This window comes from Arvicola amphibius, chromosome 1 (assembly GCF_903992535.2).
Source record: "Arvicola amphibius chromosome 1, mArvAmp1.2, whole genome shotgun sequence".
NCBI classification, from domain to species: domain Eukaryota; kingdom Metazoa; phylum Chordata; class Mammalia; order Rodentia; family Cricetidae; genus Arvicola; species Arvicola amphibius.
Window position 1 is genome coordinate 36,694,291 of NC_052047.1, and position 15,548 is coordinate 36,709,838.

General features: G+C 44.7%; 1 protein-coding gene across 1 annotated transcript in view; it reads right to left on the reverse strand.

Annotated features, from left to right (window-relative positions):
• Rhoh (ras homolog family member H) overlaps window positions 1-418 on the reverse strand; it is a 35,030-nt gene extending 34,612 nt beyond the window's left edge. The window contains exon 1 of the mRNA XM_038344013.1: window positions 175-418. The gene's annotated coding sequence lies outside the window, so the exon portion shown is untranslated. The remainder of the gene's footprint in view (window positions 1-174) is intronic.
• Window positions 419-15,548: the final 15,130 nt, after the last annotated feature.

Here is a 15,548-nt window from a genome sequence, read left to right on the forward strand (position 1 = left end):
AGCAGAGCACACCCCCACCTCTAAGTTTGGGCTATGCTTTTTATAACGGATTAAACAAGGTAATTACAATGTACAGCTTTAAGGAAAAAAAATCTCAGCAAAATTACAGAGATCACCAAATTACAGAGACCACAGGACACTGAAGAATTGTTTTTAAAGGGACAAAAGCCTTACCTGTTGTAGAATGCCAAATGAATGTCTCAACACCAAGACGATTGACTCCGGAAGTCTCAGTTGCTCCCCATAGCCATGGAAAGGCTGATGTAGCCAAACCCTATCACTACCACGAGTCCCTCCTGGGATCCCGCTCTCTCCTCCCCAAGGCTCCCACTGATCCGCCCTTGAAGGACGCCACCGCTGGACGGGAAGAGTTCAAGTCGGAGGTGGCGAGCCTCGGTGTGGTGTTCGAGGTGACTAAGGCAGCAGGAACACTCTGAAAGAGGCAAAAGCGATTACCAAGTTCCTGTGCTGAAGTGAGTTTCCTGTCACCGGCTTCTCTGCGGAGGGGTTTCGTCTGTGTGGGTTTAGGGGCGTGTGTACAAGCGTCTCCCGCCGAGAGACTGAAACCTACCCAGCCGAGAGGCAGAAGTGGGCTTTTGCTGCATGGCTGGGTTTGCGTTTAACATATTATTATTTTTTTATCCTTCCTGGATCATTTCTCTCTCCCAGTTCCCTCCAGTTTCCAACCCCAAAGCACCTACATACAGGTGAGGAAAGGAACAGGGGGAAACCAGGGTGAACCTTTAAGGAAGTGAAACAGAAGAAAAATGATTTCACTGCACTAACTGGTTTGGTTAATTTAAGCTTAGGTCAAAGCACCTTAAAACTTAACTTCCGGGTGAGGATGTAGTCAGTAGGTAGAGGACTTGCTTACCCCTGGTTTTAATCCCCTGTATCAAACAAAACTCTATGTGGTGGCACACACTTGTGATCCCTGCATTCAGAAGGATGAGAAATTCAAGGTTGCCAGGCACAATGGTACACACCTTAATTCCAGCAACTCAAGAGGAAAAAAACAGATGGATCTTTGTGAATTCAAGGTCAGCCTGGCCTATACAGAGAGTTCCAGAATAGCTGGGACTACACAGAGAAACCCTGTCAAAAAAGAAAAAGAAAAAGAGAAAAAAGAAAAGGAAAGAAAGAAAGAAAGAAAGAAAGAAAGAAAGAAAGAAAGAAAGAAGGAAGGAAAGAAGGAAGGAAAGAAAGAAAGGATGTTGTTCAAGGCCATCCCGTTACACAAGGGGTTCACAGCCAGCCTGGCTGTAGACAGGAGGCGGGTTCTCTGCTTCATTCTGCTTTACTAATAACGGATTGCGTTGCTGGTGTTAGTAACCGTTCAAAAGGAACAGGCTGAGCCCCAGCAAAAGCTCCAGCAACTGCCACACGGCAGCACCTGTGCTGGGAGGGTCTGGACTCTGAGCTGTTTTCAGACTCCTCTGAGTTTCATTATTTGCCTAAAAACACAACCGTACTTGTCCCGTCCCTCTGTGCTAGCCAGGTGTAGAGACCATCTGCAACAAGGTAGACTACAGCAGAACCCCCTAAGTCAACCCTGAATATCAATACCCCCTCCCAGCCCAGGCCCAGGCACCCCGAGTCCAGACTCATTGTAAATGCTGCCGCCCAGGGTAGTGTCTTTCTCCGAATCCCACAAGAACAAAGTCAACGACATTCAAGCCAACAAAATGAAAGGGTGTTCAATGCGAGGGTGCAGCCCGGGGCACACCTGGGCTTGGAACACTGTTGTGACCTGATGCTGTGTGCAGCGAAAGGCAGACAACCCCAGGCAGGCAGAGTCTACCCTTGCTAAAACCCTTGGAAGGGTTGGAAGACAAACAAAAGTATGCAAATAGAATCCATAATTCCAAATTACAGCAACTTTCACAACAGAATCAGAGACATTAAGCCCAAGGGCAAGACAATAGACGCATCCTAGAGGGTTGTGAGCGGCTCACACGGAAGATAAAGTTTGGAACTGTCACACAACCCTGACTGAAAATTAGAATGTCTGAGGCGTTGCTGTTATCAGCCCCGGGGTGCTACCTACAGAGATCTCATTCTTTTTCATGCCCACCCCTCAGCATTTTAAAAGTGCAGCTCTGGCTGTCATAGACAAGAAAGAGGCAGGCTGGGGAGGGAGGGGAGAGGGTCCCAAATACAGGCAAATGGCACAAAGACCCTCAGGGAGGATAAGATTGGAGAAGTGAAATGTTGGAACACCTACCAGTTGGGAATTGGTGCACGCCTTTAATCCCAACCCGGGGGTGGGGGGGGGCAGAGGCACGCAGACCTCTGAGCTCAAGAACAGCCTGGTCTACAGAGCGAGTTCCAGGACTATTACACAGAGAAACCCTGTCTCAAGGAGGAGTAAAAAGAAGGAGGAGGAGGAGGAGAAGAAAAATAGGAAAGAAGGAAGGAAGGAAGGTTAATGTACCTGAGGCATGGTATGGAGGGAGGGAAGGAAACAAACAGGACTTACAGGTAGACACAGAAATTTCTTTTTTTTTTTTTTTTTGGTTTTTCGAGACAGGGTTTCTCTGTGGCTTTGGAGCCTGTCCTGGAACTAGCTCTTGTAGACCATTATAGCAAAGAAGGACTTAATCTCTCTCTATCAAACACATGGTCTCTGCCCAGAAAATGCCCTGTGGGAAACTTGGTCACCACAGGGCTATTATTAGGCAGGGAAAAGACAATGGTTTGTGAATAGTTCCTTCTTTGCCCCCGAGTTTGTGTGTCTAAGGCTGAGAGCAGCTCCTGCAGACACAGACACCTTCTCCAGGTGAAATGAGTCGGAAACAAGATGTCTCTCAGGAGGGTGAAGTAGAAGGGTCGGGAATTGATGGCCAGCTTGGGGTACAGAGAGCATTTCTAAGCGAGTCTGGTTTAAGAGACCTTGTTTCAAAGTTAAATAAAGAAAGGTACGGATGCTGAGGTGAGGCCAGGAAAAACCAAATACGAAAATTAAGCTTCAACAAGAGGTTGGTTAGGATAAAACAGAAAGTGTTCTGCAGAGTGGTTCTAAGCATTCTGGCAGCCAATATGAAGCAGAGAAACACACACAGAGAACTCAGCAGTCTCTGGATGAAAATGTGCGTGTAAAACCATGCTCCAGACAGCAAGCCCAGCACTCCAGATGCTGAGGCCAGAGAATCACCGTGAGTTCAAGGCCAGCCTGGGCTGCAGAGGAATAGTGCTTCCAAAACACAAAAGCAAACCAGCAAAACTAGATACCAAGCCGGGGATGATGGTCCCCTACCTCCTGGGTGCTGAGACTCCATAGATACTTTGCCTCTGGATTGTGCAAGAGATGATGTCACGGAGGAAGGAAACCGCCTTCCTTAAACAGCCAGCACAAGTTTTGTGGGGTGACTCCTCAAGTCTCTCTCGGGCCAGGCTGACTTCACCTTGACGCCCTAGGGAGCCCACAGGGACAGTCATGACAGACCACTGATATACCAAGTGTATCTCATCGGGAGGCTCTAGTTCAATCCAGAAACAGAGATGAACTTCAGCTGTGCTTTAAGAAAGGCATCACCAACGGTTTTTCCCACCCAGTTTCTAAAAGCTTTGATACTCCAAAGCTTAAGAGTTCAATACGATCCACCTATGGGGGAGGAGGAAGGGAACAGTGGTTTTTCTCAGGTTACCAGTGAGATGTGCCACCTCTTGGGAGGGAAGAGGAGCAGGACAGTGGCAGCTACCCCCATGGATCACCTCTCCTTCTCCAGGAGAAGATGTGGGCAAGATGTACCACAGCAGAGCCCAGAAGGTCTAGGCTTCATCCTCTGCATAGGGCCTTCACAAATGTGCCCATGCCCCCAGGTCAGGCAGGGTTGAGGGTGTCCCAGACGTGTCCAGCCTGGAAGGAATGGGAAGGCATAGCCACATCCGGCTGCAAGGTTCCTCTTTCCCATCTCTGGACTCCTCAGCTGACCACGCTTCCTCTCTGAAAGGCCTGCTCTCCCTGCCTGGAGGAGTGTTACTGTCTCTCTTTCTCTTCTTTCTGCTCTTTTAACGGAGTTAGTGGGCCTGATAAGAAAGGAGGAAGCCGGAAACTTACAAGTACACATAAGGACACATGCACACACATAGCCGTCGTCTCTGGGCATCGCTTCTCATGCTTCAGTCCAGATTGGGGACAGAGGTAGGGGAAGCACTAGGGGCTCAGCGTGACAGGCAAGAAAGAAATATTTCACTCCGGGCAGAGCTGGGCCACAGTAGGGAAGGAGGAGTGGTCAGTAATACAAGGCCACTGGTCCATTCTCTTAGTTTCAAGTATCCCTTCCCTGAGATTTCTAGACAATATCATAGGTGGTACAGTTAAGAAGCAAAGACTTGGGCCAGTGAAGTGGTCGAGCAGGTAGACACTCGCCACCAATGCTGGCAGCTAAATTTGACCCCGAGATCCACATGGTTAAAAAAGAGAACTGACCCCTGCATGTTATCCTCTGACCTCCATAAATAAGCCGACCACCACACAGACCTCCATACATATATCTCCATACATACACCCACCGCCACACGGACTTACATACGTATATCTCGATACATGTGCCTAGCACCACACAGACTTCCACAGATTTCCATACGTATATCTCCATACATGTGCCTAGCACCACACAGACTTCCATATGTATATCTCCATACATGTGCCCAGCACCACACTGATCTCCATACATGTGCCCACCACTACACATACCTCCTAAACAAATAGTAAAAATGAAATAGTTAATTTGAGCAAAAGACATTTCAGAGTCATCCTCAACTACACAATGAGCTCTCAGCCAGCCTGAGAGACACAAGCCCCCCGGGGGGGGGGGGGGAGCCAAAGACTTTCTCAAAAACATCTTCAGTTGATTTTAAATGTTCTCTGATAGGGCCAAAGGAGGTCTTAGTGTTTCTTCAGTGGCATTCCAAGTGTGAGAACCTCTTTCATTGAGATTTTAAATAGTGTGCCGTCTGACTCTGTATTCTGAACTCGTAAGTGTGGTCTTGCACAGGCTTGCTGCCAGCTCTCATAGAAAGGCCTCTTGTATGTAACAACCGTCGTTTGTGGTGAACGGTAGATTTTGGAAACCTTCAGTAGGAGTCATTTACTGAGCTATTCTGAGCCCGTGTTTGTATAACACCTCTTTTTCCTAGCATGACTGCATTACCCAAAATTATTTTGGTTCAGTGCGGAGTGTTCGTTCACACCAAACGATGCCTGTGAAGAGCCACTCGATGAAGCAGCTTTCTGAAGGTGGGGAGGACACACTGAATCTTGTTTTAATGAACTGAGTTTCCAGTCTGGCATTAGCCATCCTGGAACTGTCCTAATACAACTCCGTAGGTGACAGTATTAAGACAAAAATACCCATTCCTTCTGATTGGGAGATTTTCTTGACTGCTCCACTTAAGAGTGTTAGCTCCACTTAAGAGAAAAGATCTGAATTATGATATGTCATTTTCAACATAAAATTATACTCACATAAAATACTCTTTAAAATTCTAAGTATTAAAAATATCTTGAAATGCCGTAGGCTAGAAATCTCACGAATGGCTTCCTCCGTGCAATTTCTAATTCATTACAAACCACGGCCTCCCTGACCAGATAAGAATACCATTTCAAACACACTGTCTCATTTCCCTCTTACAGACATAACCATAAAACCAGCATTTCCCCCTGCTGCTATGCTCATCATCCGTTTTTATTTTAAGATTTTAGTGGAACATAGCATATTGCTGTTTTGTTCCTGTGAATCTTGGGTTCTCAGGACACCCAGCTGCCAGTTTTTGCTCCAGTCTGTTTGCCTCATCTGTTTTTATCGAGCAAATATTTACATCGTGGGTCTTTTGTTTGCAGAGCTCTCCTCATTGCAATGCAGTCAGTTGCAGAAGATGACAGCACCCAGAAGGGCCACTCAGCTAGGGCTCCACAGTCAGGGTTGGCCTCTTGCTGTGGGACTGTCAAATAGAGCTGATGTAGCCATATGACCGCTTCTCCTGCAGGCAGCCCCGATGCCCTCTCCTTCCCCACTGCAGATATTAATCAACCGTCTTAGAGCCCTTGCAAAACCCTTCAGGGGCAGCTTGACAGGCTGCAGACGAAGCCAGGATCTCTCTGTTCTATGCACTACTTGTTTTCGACACAAAAGATCCAATTGTTCACCCACCTTACTCACGGGATAGAGCGGCACTTGACTGGGAAAATCAAATCCCATCTATAAAGGTGAAAACTGGCGCCATTTTTAAAGACAGGACGGCGGGCTCTGAGGGCAAATCCACAAGAGACAAAAGTGAATCGTAAGGGGAGTTAAGAGAAGAAGCCTTTGGGGTCCAGTGCATGAACGCCTAAGGAGCTACCACAAACGCATGCCCCATGTTGTCGGTTGGATTTGTCTCAGCAGGAGGAAGACGACAAGGAGGCCTCCTCTGCCTCTTCTCACGCTCGCTCCGACTGTTGCCTTGATAGGGATCTTCAGTTTGGGCACAGACATCACAGGGGAACTGCAACCCGGCACAGCTGCTCAGAGCATTCGGTGCAAGCCTTGTGGTTCCAGGGCACACCACTCGCTTGCCAGTCTCAGAGTGACTGATCTTGGTGCGGTTCTGGAGGGAACAGCTTGAAGTATGTATGCATAAGGACAGTTGGGAAGCACAGAGGAAGGGTAAACTTGGCTTCAAACCAGACACGTTTCTAAATCTCAACTCCACTCGAAGAACAAGTCCTGACCGTCTGTCAGCAAAACAGGTAGATTCCTAGCAAACCTGGACGGACTGTGTAAAAACATAAAATAAAAAATATGCCTAGCCTGGTTCAGTGAGCAATGCCTCCAATCGCCAAATCCCTGCAATAGGAAGGCTGATGTGGGTAGTTCAAGCTGAGGCCCTTGTTTACGTGATGAGACCCATCTCGTAACAAAGTAACTAGCTAAAGCTATACAGTGCTTGGGATGCGGGGTGCACACTCCGTGGGTGCTGCTACGGCCACTCTCGTTCTTTGACTCTTTACCCAAGCTTAAACATCAGCTGTTGAATTGTAGGATTAGAGAAATTTTGGCAGTCCCTAAATCCTGGTGAGAATAAATAAACTCACACAGGCTTCCACATTACACACAAAAGCGTAATGTTGCAAATCCTCTGTCCATGGGTTAAAGGGGCCCGGAAACACTCAGATTAACTTTTAGTAATGTAGTGATGAAATCTCTTACACATACTCTGAATGTCACAGAACATTCCAGACCATCTCCTGATGTCAGCTCACTATGAATGCTTAGGATACTGTTTTCTCTCATTGGGCAAATATTTGCTCGACTATTTCGCATTACTGTTTATCGGACACTGTGCTAGGCACTAGGAAGTCAGCATTCACCACCACCAATAAATTCAACCTCATCTTCGGAGTTTGTCTACGGGGAAGGGCAGCCACACCTGTAATTCAAGGACGCTTTATGCTATGGTGTGCTGATGACTAGGGCGGAGAATAAAGCAAGCATGGGAAGGGAAGAGGTTGTACGTGCCAACCATGTAGCCAAGAGAGTCTTTGTGGGGAAGAAGGCAAAGGCTTTTTGGAGCCATCTTGTGTGTACCCTTTTCTGTGTAAGCGGATCCTTGACATCAACACTGATCCCTAAGTTAGCTGCAACTTTCATTGCTGGGTCCTGGCTTTCCACACACCACCAGGAACTGGTCTCCTCGCCTGCCACATCCCCTGACCCCTCAGCCATGAATGGCAGCCCTTCCTCAGCAGCAGGGACCCCAATTCATGTTTACCCCACAGTGCCAGCCTTCCTCTGAGTTCCCGTAGCCCTTCACGTTTCTGAGCCTTTCTTATATCTCATCTCTGAATCTCCAAGTCTTTTTCGTCTAGTTTCGAGGAACTAGAGCAAGGCTTCGGGTGCCTAGTGAGCAAATCCCAGCCAGTGTCACAAGGCCATTTTCCTCTTCAGCTTGCTAGACGCTGTCTCTTAGACTAGTATTAGTGGCCACTGCTGTACTGTTTGTTAGCACCTAACCAGTGTGAGTTATGTACTTTCTATGAGTTTTCCTACTTAATCACCCTGACAGCTATGAACGGGGACCGTATCAGAGCTATCTGTGTTCACAAAGGAAGAAACCGAAGAACAGGGAGCTTAAGTATCTTGCTTAGGGTCACAAATACAATCTGGCACAGCCTGTTTGCCCCGCTTCACAATGACAGCCATTTGAATTTGTCTATAATCTGTAATACCTTTGACTAGAGGATACAGCCATATCCATTAAATATTGTGAATTCTCTCACATTAGATGGGTACCCCACCTTTCAAATTTGTCTCACCCTGAATTCAAAATGGCTTGTGAGGATCAATTTTAAACTTTTAAAAACTACTATTATATGACCACTTCATGCCTGCCATCCCAAGACTAGAAAGGCTGAGGCAGGAGGATGGCAAATTTGAAGCCAATGTGGACTACACAACAAAGCCCTGTCTCAAAAAAAAACAATAATAGTAACAACAACAAAAACCCCACTATTGTCACCACAGAGAGCAAGTTCCCATTGCCCTGTTAAACAGGTCTTCTCCCTCCCTCTCCCCCATCCTAATGCCTCTCATTTCCTGCTCTAGCACACAGAGCACAACTTGCAGACATACTCAGTTTTGGGTGCCTTTCTGATGAGCTGTTGTCACTATACAGCTAAGCAAGAGGAGTGTCGCCTATGACTGAGTAGTTCCGCTGTGTGACGACGCCCTTCATTTGCTCCCTCAGAAAGTTCTGGAAGCTTACAGGCATTCATTGGTTCACACACAAGGCACATCACTGCCTTCTAAAAGTCACACAAAAGTAGAATTGCTGTGGACTGTTTTCTCCTAATCTGAACAGGTAGAGCTCTCGAGGGTAAAATGCGTCTTGTATGAATCTCCTGCCCGAGGTTAAGTTCCTGTCTTAGAAATATCCACTAACCAGCAGTTTAGTGGTTTAGAGCACTGACTGCTCTTCCAGAGGTTCTGAGTTCAGTTCCCAGTGCCAGGTGAGCATTGAGCAGCTCAACCACCTGTAACTACAGCACCAAGGGATATGATGCCCTTTTCTGATCTCTTGGGCACACATAATACACACACACGTATGCATGTTTAGACACACATAAATAATGTAAAATAAATCTTAAATAAAAGAAATGCCCACTTGGTCAATATAAATGATAAATATTGAATCACTTAGATAAAAATATGAATTCCCTTTTTATACATGTAACCTTCAAAAAGGGAAATCTATATTTATTTATAAACTAAAACACAAGAAAATCAGAGCACATCCTGAGTTTAAAACAGTATTTTTACTTGGTTTGCTGCTGCTGTGTGTGTATAAATATATATTGTTTAAGACAGGTTTTCTCTGTGTATCCCTAGCTGTGCTGGTATTTGATATGTAGATCAGGCTGGCCTCGAACTCACAGAGATCCACCTGCCTCAGGCTCCTGAGTACTGGGATTGAAGGCGTGCACCACCACACCTGGCTGAACAGTAGTATTTTAATTAGGTGTAGCAAGCCAAAAAGTGTTTTTGACACTAATATCCAGAACACATATAGATTTCAGACCCTGCCTGAATGTAGGCTGTGTCTTTACAGATTCCATTCACCGAATTAAAATGTGTGATAAACTCTTCGCCCTGTCAGGCAATTGACTCCTTCCGCTCTGTTTGCTTCAGGGAAAAGTTTCTGTCTGACCCTCTGGTGAATCTGGAACTGTCTGGAGCTTCAGAAAACTGAGTCCAGATCAACCTACCCATTCTTTTCATTTTTATTTTATTTTTTTACCAAGACAGGGCTTCTCTGTGTAACAGTCTTGGCTGTCCTGGAACTTACTTTGTAGACCAGGCTAACCTCAAACTCACAGAAATCCTCCTTCCTCTGTCTCTCGAGTGCTGGAATTAAAGGTGGGCTCCACCACCGCCCGACTTTTATTTTTATTTTTAATCAATTTGCTTTTTAAAATTTGGTGCTGGGCATTGAACCCAAGGCTTTGTGCATACAAGGCAAACACTGGGCTACATCTTACTCCCCTAATTAGCTTTACTCCATGGAGACTCCCATTTGCTTAATATAAATGATCCATGTTGAATCATCTTGGTAAAAGTGTGAATTCTGGTCTCCTCCTTGCTGATATAGCCACTGTGGAGGGAAGTGTGTACCACAACATCTGTACATTTTTATAATCGCAAATCAGCCTGTAGATAAAATACATAACCAAGTAAAACAGAGGAGTATGTCATCCAGCTGACATCACTTCTGGGGAGCGCCAAGGGCTCAAGGACCAAGTCTCTTGCGGCCTCTACTTTCTTCTGAAAGATGCTGATCTCAGTCTCTACTGCTATTACCTCACTCCCAGGAAGACAATATCAACCCAGTAAATCACAGAATCATTAGTGACAGAGGGGTGTGTACACAATGTCCTTACTGAAACGAACGCCCACTAAACCTTTCTTATTCTTTATAACTCCGTTGAGCAAGCCTACCTAAGTTTCTTCTGCAAACCCTTAGTGTTGCATCATCCTCACCGTGCTTTGCGTAACAGCTAGTGATTTTAGAGCCGTTGGTTCTCAGAGGAAAATCGCTGAACCACAGCGGAGTCCAGCAAAGTCATCTTCCCATTCTTCAGCCTCCCTGGGGTCACATGATTCCAACCAGATGTGAATGGCAGCTCTCAGACAGATCCTCCCTCCGTGGGAAACGCCAGACGTTCAGGGGTTAAATCTGTTTAGAAATCCTGCCTGAGAGTTCCCTTCAGAGGACAGTCAAGGCTGCAAAACTCTCCCGGGCTATCTGCCGGTTATCTTCTTCTGGGAAGATGAAGAAGCATTCAGAAACAAGAGAGTGGGGTTTCCAGAAAATTAATTCGGTGTCTGAGCTCAGAAAGAAAGAGGTAGTGGGAAATGCTTGATGCTCATTGAGGGAAAACATGTTTGTGGCAGGTGCAGTCAACGATAGCGCGATAGGGTTGCCGACTTAGCCCGCTTCTGACTTATTATCATTACCTAAGCTACTGTGGCTGTGCACACTTCATCAGTAGAAGGAAAAGAAGTACTCTGTAATTCTCATAAATGGGCACTGTTTAAATTGCACTTGGAATTTCAAGACTACATAAATACCTGTCCACTTTATTTCTTTAACAGCATAAATCTCTTTTTGAAATTGCTATTAAAATAGTTTTTCCAAATAAGACTTTCATTTCTTAAACGTGTACCAAAAACACATGAATTTTTACCATTTGAACAACCCATCGCTGTGGTGCTCATTATCCAAAATACATTGGTTTTCACTAATTCCTATCTTTTCATCTTTTAATTATAAAATATCTTAAGTTTCTTAAAAAGTACCTTGATGGGATTATATTAATATCCCTACGTTTTCTTTTAGCTTCCTTAAAACTTTACTTTTTAATTTAGAGTTCAGTTTTATAAACCTGACAAGATCACCATAAATTGGAGAAAACCATTATAGCCTTTGCTCTTTATTTTGTAAATAAGAAATCTGAACCTCAGAGAGGCTGAGCAACTTACACAAGACCACCCAGCCAGAGAGAGAAAACTGCGGAGACCAGCTGACTCCTATTGAGTTTGCCCTCCCCAAAACAAAAAATAAAATAAAATAAAATAAAATAAAGCTACAAAGAACTTTTCCACATTCGCTCTTTGTAGTAAGAGGTCACACTAAATGAAAAAGAGAGGTGTAAATTGACCTTCGACCTCTTCAACAGAGGTCATAGTTTTACTAAATAAAGGTAAGTTATGAAGTTATCTGTTCAGTAAAATCCAAATGTTTTAAAGATTGATTTTGATTTTTATGTGCGTGTGTGTGCATGTGTACATGTGTGTCTGTGGGTGTTGGGGGTGTGTGTGGATTGGGTGCCCACAGAGGCCAGAAGAGGCACTGGCTCCCACTGAGGTGGAGTCAGGCAGAACAGCACAACAGTCATGGATGAACAGCACATGCTCACAAGTGTTGAGCCATCTCTCCAGCCCCCAGTTCCCAGTTATATATGGAAATAAAAACGTATCTTTATATCTGAAGGCTAAGAATAATTATACAGAATAGCAATAGGTGATATTGAGGATAATTCCTCTCATTTTTCTTCTTGGTTTTGTGGACTCTGCACATTCTAAGTGAACTAGTGAGAACAAGCTCTATGACAAGAAAGACGAATGGTGACGGCCGTGCTTAATTCCATGCTGTCCACATCTACTGTGTTCTCTCTCGGGGTGATCTACTGCATTTTATGTCACTTTTTTGTTTGTTTGCTTGTTTGTTTTGTTTTTGGTTTTGCTTTGTGGGTTGTCCCTGCCACCCCAACCTGGAAATTTTATTATTTTTTTAAAAAGCAGACGTGGTTTCAATGGAGAGAGAGAGAGAGAGAGAGAGAGAGAGAGAGAGAGAGAGAGAGAGAGAGAGAGAGAGAAAGAGAGAGAGGAAGGAAGGATAAAAACAAAGCAAAACTAGGAGCTAAAAACGGCTCAATGGTTAAGAGCACTGACTGCTCTTCCAGAGGATCTGGGTTCAATTCCCAGCCCCCACGTGGCAGCTCAACCAGCCTGTAATTCCAGGTGATCAACACCCTCACACAGACACATGTGCAGAGAAAACTAAATCTTTTTTTAATAAAAACCTATTATGCAATAAGCACAGGGCAGTATTTATAGAACGTGTTTTTCCATTCTGGTTCCTGTAGCATATAGGGTAGATTTTGAGAACTCAACCCAAAAAATCCATTCTTGTGGTTCTCATCATCTCTACGCCATCTAAATGTTTAACACAGAATACCACTTGCCCAGATTCATTTCTTCTTTTTCTTGCTGTGCTCAGTACTCATTTATTCTTTTCCTTGCTGACAAAAACTCTCTTTGGAGATGTAAAAAAAAAAATGCCCCATACCAGGAGATGAATCATGTTGTCCAGTTAAAGATGATAAAAAAGAATCTTTACTTCTTGGTTTCCCAGCTTCCCTAGCAGCAAGGAGGGTCAATGTCACCTAGTTCAAGACAATGAAATGTCGGAAATCTTCTTGCTTGCTTCCTAACCAGTAGAACCCAAGGGATGTGAGCAGGAGGCCCTGTCACTTTGTTTTCTTGCTATGAGGGCTACGTGAGATGTGGGGTTCCAAGGACTAGCAAGACAAAAGTACTGTAGAGACCCAGAAGAAGCCTAGCATTGGTGACCTGTGTGCCACTTCTTATTCTTTTTGTATCTGAGATGATAAAATGGCTCAATTATCAAAGTCATGTTTTCTTGTTCTCATAACTGAAACAGAATTCCCTTTAGTGACGTAGTTATAATAGCAAAAATAACAACAACAAAAACAAATAAGGAAGGTTTGAAGTCAATGCTACCAATATCATAAAATATATAAGAACTAAATAAATGAAAAATACTAATTAAATAGAATAAAATTTTAAAAAAGATGTAAGAATTTAGCCAAACCCCAACCTAAATAACCAACAATGTAGATATAATGATGTTCAGAAATAGCTGGATTATTTTACGGGGTCATTGTACAGGTTTGGTTGTTTTGTTTTGAGTTGAGGTCTCAGTACCCCAGGCTGACCTTGAACTCATAGCCAAGAATGGTCTTGAACTTCTGATCTTTCTGCCTCTACCACCTGAGCACTGGAATTACATTCATGTGCCAATCCATCTGATTTTTATCTATTGCTGGGGATCGAACCCAGGACTTTGTGTCTTCTAGGCAAGCCCCCTACCAACTGAGCTACATCCCCAGCCCATGTATAAGCATTTAAAAAGACTATTCAGGTGCTGAGTAGTACAATGAGGTAAGCTCTGAACTACCGAGCTTGACTAACACGTGCAAGACCCCTGGGTTTGGCTCTGAGCACCACAGATAATCATAATAAACAATAAAAACTTCACGACAGTTAAGAAAATCATATGCCTTATAAGAGCCACTTGGGAAGGAAGATGACGTGGAAAGAGGAGGAAAAGGAGGCAGGACTGAGACTGTCTCCCTGCAACAACAGCACTTCCAGAACGTTCAAGGAACCGCTAAAGGAACTGGGGGAGCTCGGATTGATTGCACAGTGCCTGTTCAGCCGCCCCAACATTGTCCACATGGTAAGCCACAGCGGCTACATTTTCATATTGGAAAGTATCAAATAACTGGGCTCCTGCCTATAATCCCAGCTGAGGCAGCAGGATCACCATGAGTTCATGACCTGTTTGGGCTATAGAGTGAATTCCAGGCCAGCCTGGGCTACAGAATGATAGCCTGTCGTCTCAAACAACAAACCAAACCAAAACAAAAAGTAGCTCTGATGGATAGAAATTCCTCTTTAAATCCCTGGAAGAATTTTTATCAAATTTAAGAAAGCATTTCGCTCCCTCCTGTCTACAACCATGGCAAACTCCTCAGCCCATGCTTTCAGCTTGGTCCTCCACCACATGACCTATCCCAGCCGCTTCAAACTCGCACTTCATTCCTCTGTGCACGCTCTTGAATTCAGAGCAACTCAAACGCTAGAAGAAAAGGGTCTGAACATTTTCATCATAAAGAAATGATACATGCTTGATTCGTATAGTTAGCGCAATTATGTGCATGTGTTGAAGTACTGATTGGTACTCCATTAACATGCATATTTTAAATATTTTATGCACTAATTTAAAATCAATTTAACAGCAACCTATCCTCTGTCTTTCTCTTCTTGTATGCATGCCACCCTGCTCCTGTCAGCTTCCACCCTTCCAACTTCTTGAGACCAAGAGCCATGCCTTTGATTAAGTTGTGAAGTCCTGATGAAGAAACAGTTAATGATACAACCAAACACACCATGACCATACAGTTCATGTTGGAAGACTCAGAAGAGGGGCAAAGGAGGTGATGATCCAGTTTCTCTACGAAATATTAATACAGCAATATTAAGGAAAGGCAGTTCAGGACAGCACCCACCACAAGGATGTCCTGCCCTTCTGTGGATGGTGAGAACCCAGGAAAGTGAGCCAAGGCCATTTGCATCCCCTGGAGGACCAAGAATTCCCAACACTGAGCAAGGAACACTTCTGAATTTATCCACAAACTACTCAGACGCCAAAGGTTGAAGCACCCTGCGAGACTGTGAGAAATAACAGGATGGAGAGAACTCTTGAGGACGCTGTTCCTGACGCTGTGACACCACAAAGGCCTGGCGCCCAGGGTGAAGAGCTCTTCCTGACACTGTGGTGACAAGGACTGTCCCAAGTACCAACTGCACGGCTCTATTTTAAATTGTGGATATCGGACACTCAGTGGACAGATGAGCAAATTAATCATAGTAATAGTAATCAATCACATTAGCAAAATAGTGCCTCACCAAATGCGCAGTTTAAGAAGAAAGTACCCATGCTCTCATGTACATTTTAACTCCCTTTCCTTAATCACAGAACATTATTTTCAACCAAACGCACAGAGCTCCGGGGAAAGCTGCCACGTGGCACAGGTCTGGAATTATAAGAGTCAGTAAGGAGCACATCCCACCCCATCCTATCCACTTCCTCTGCCCCAGCAACCTCCCCCACTCCTCCCACCACCTCCCCACCAAGCC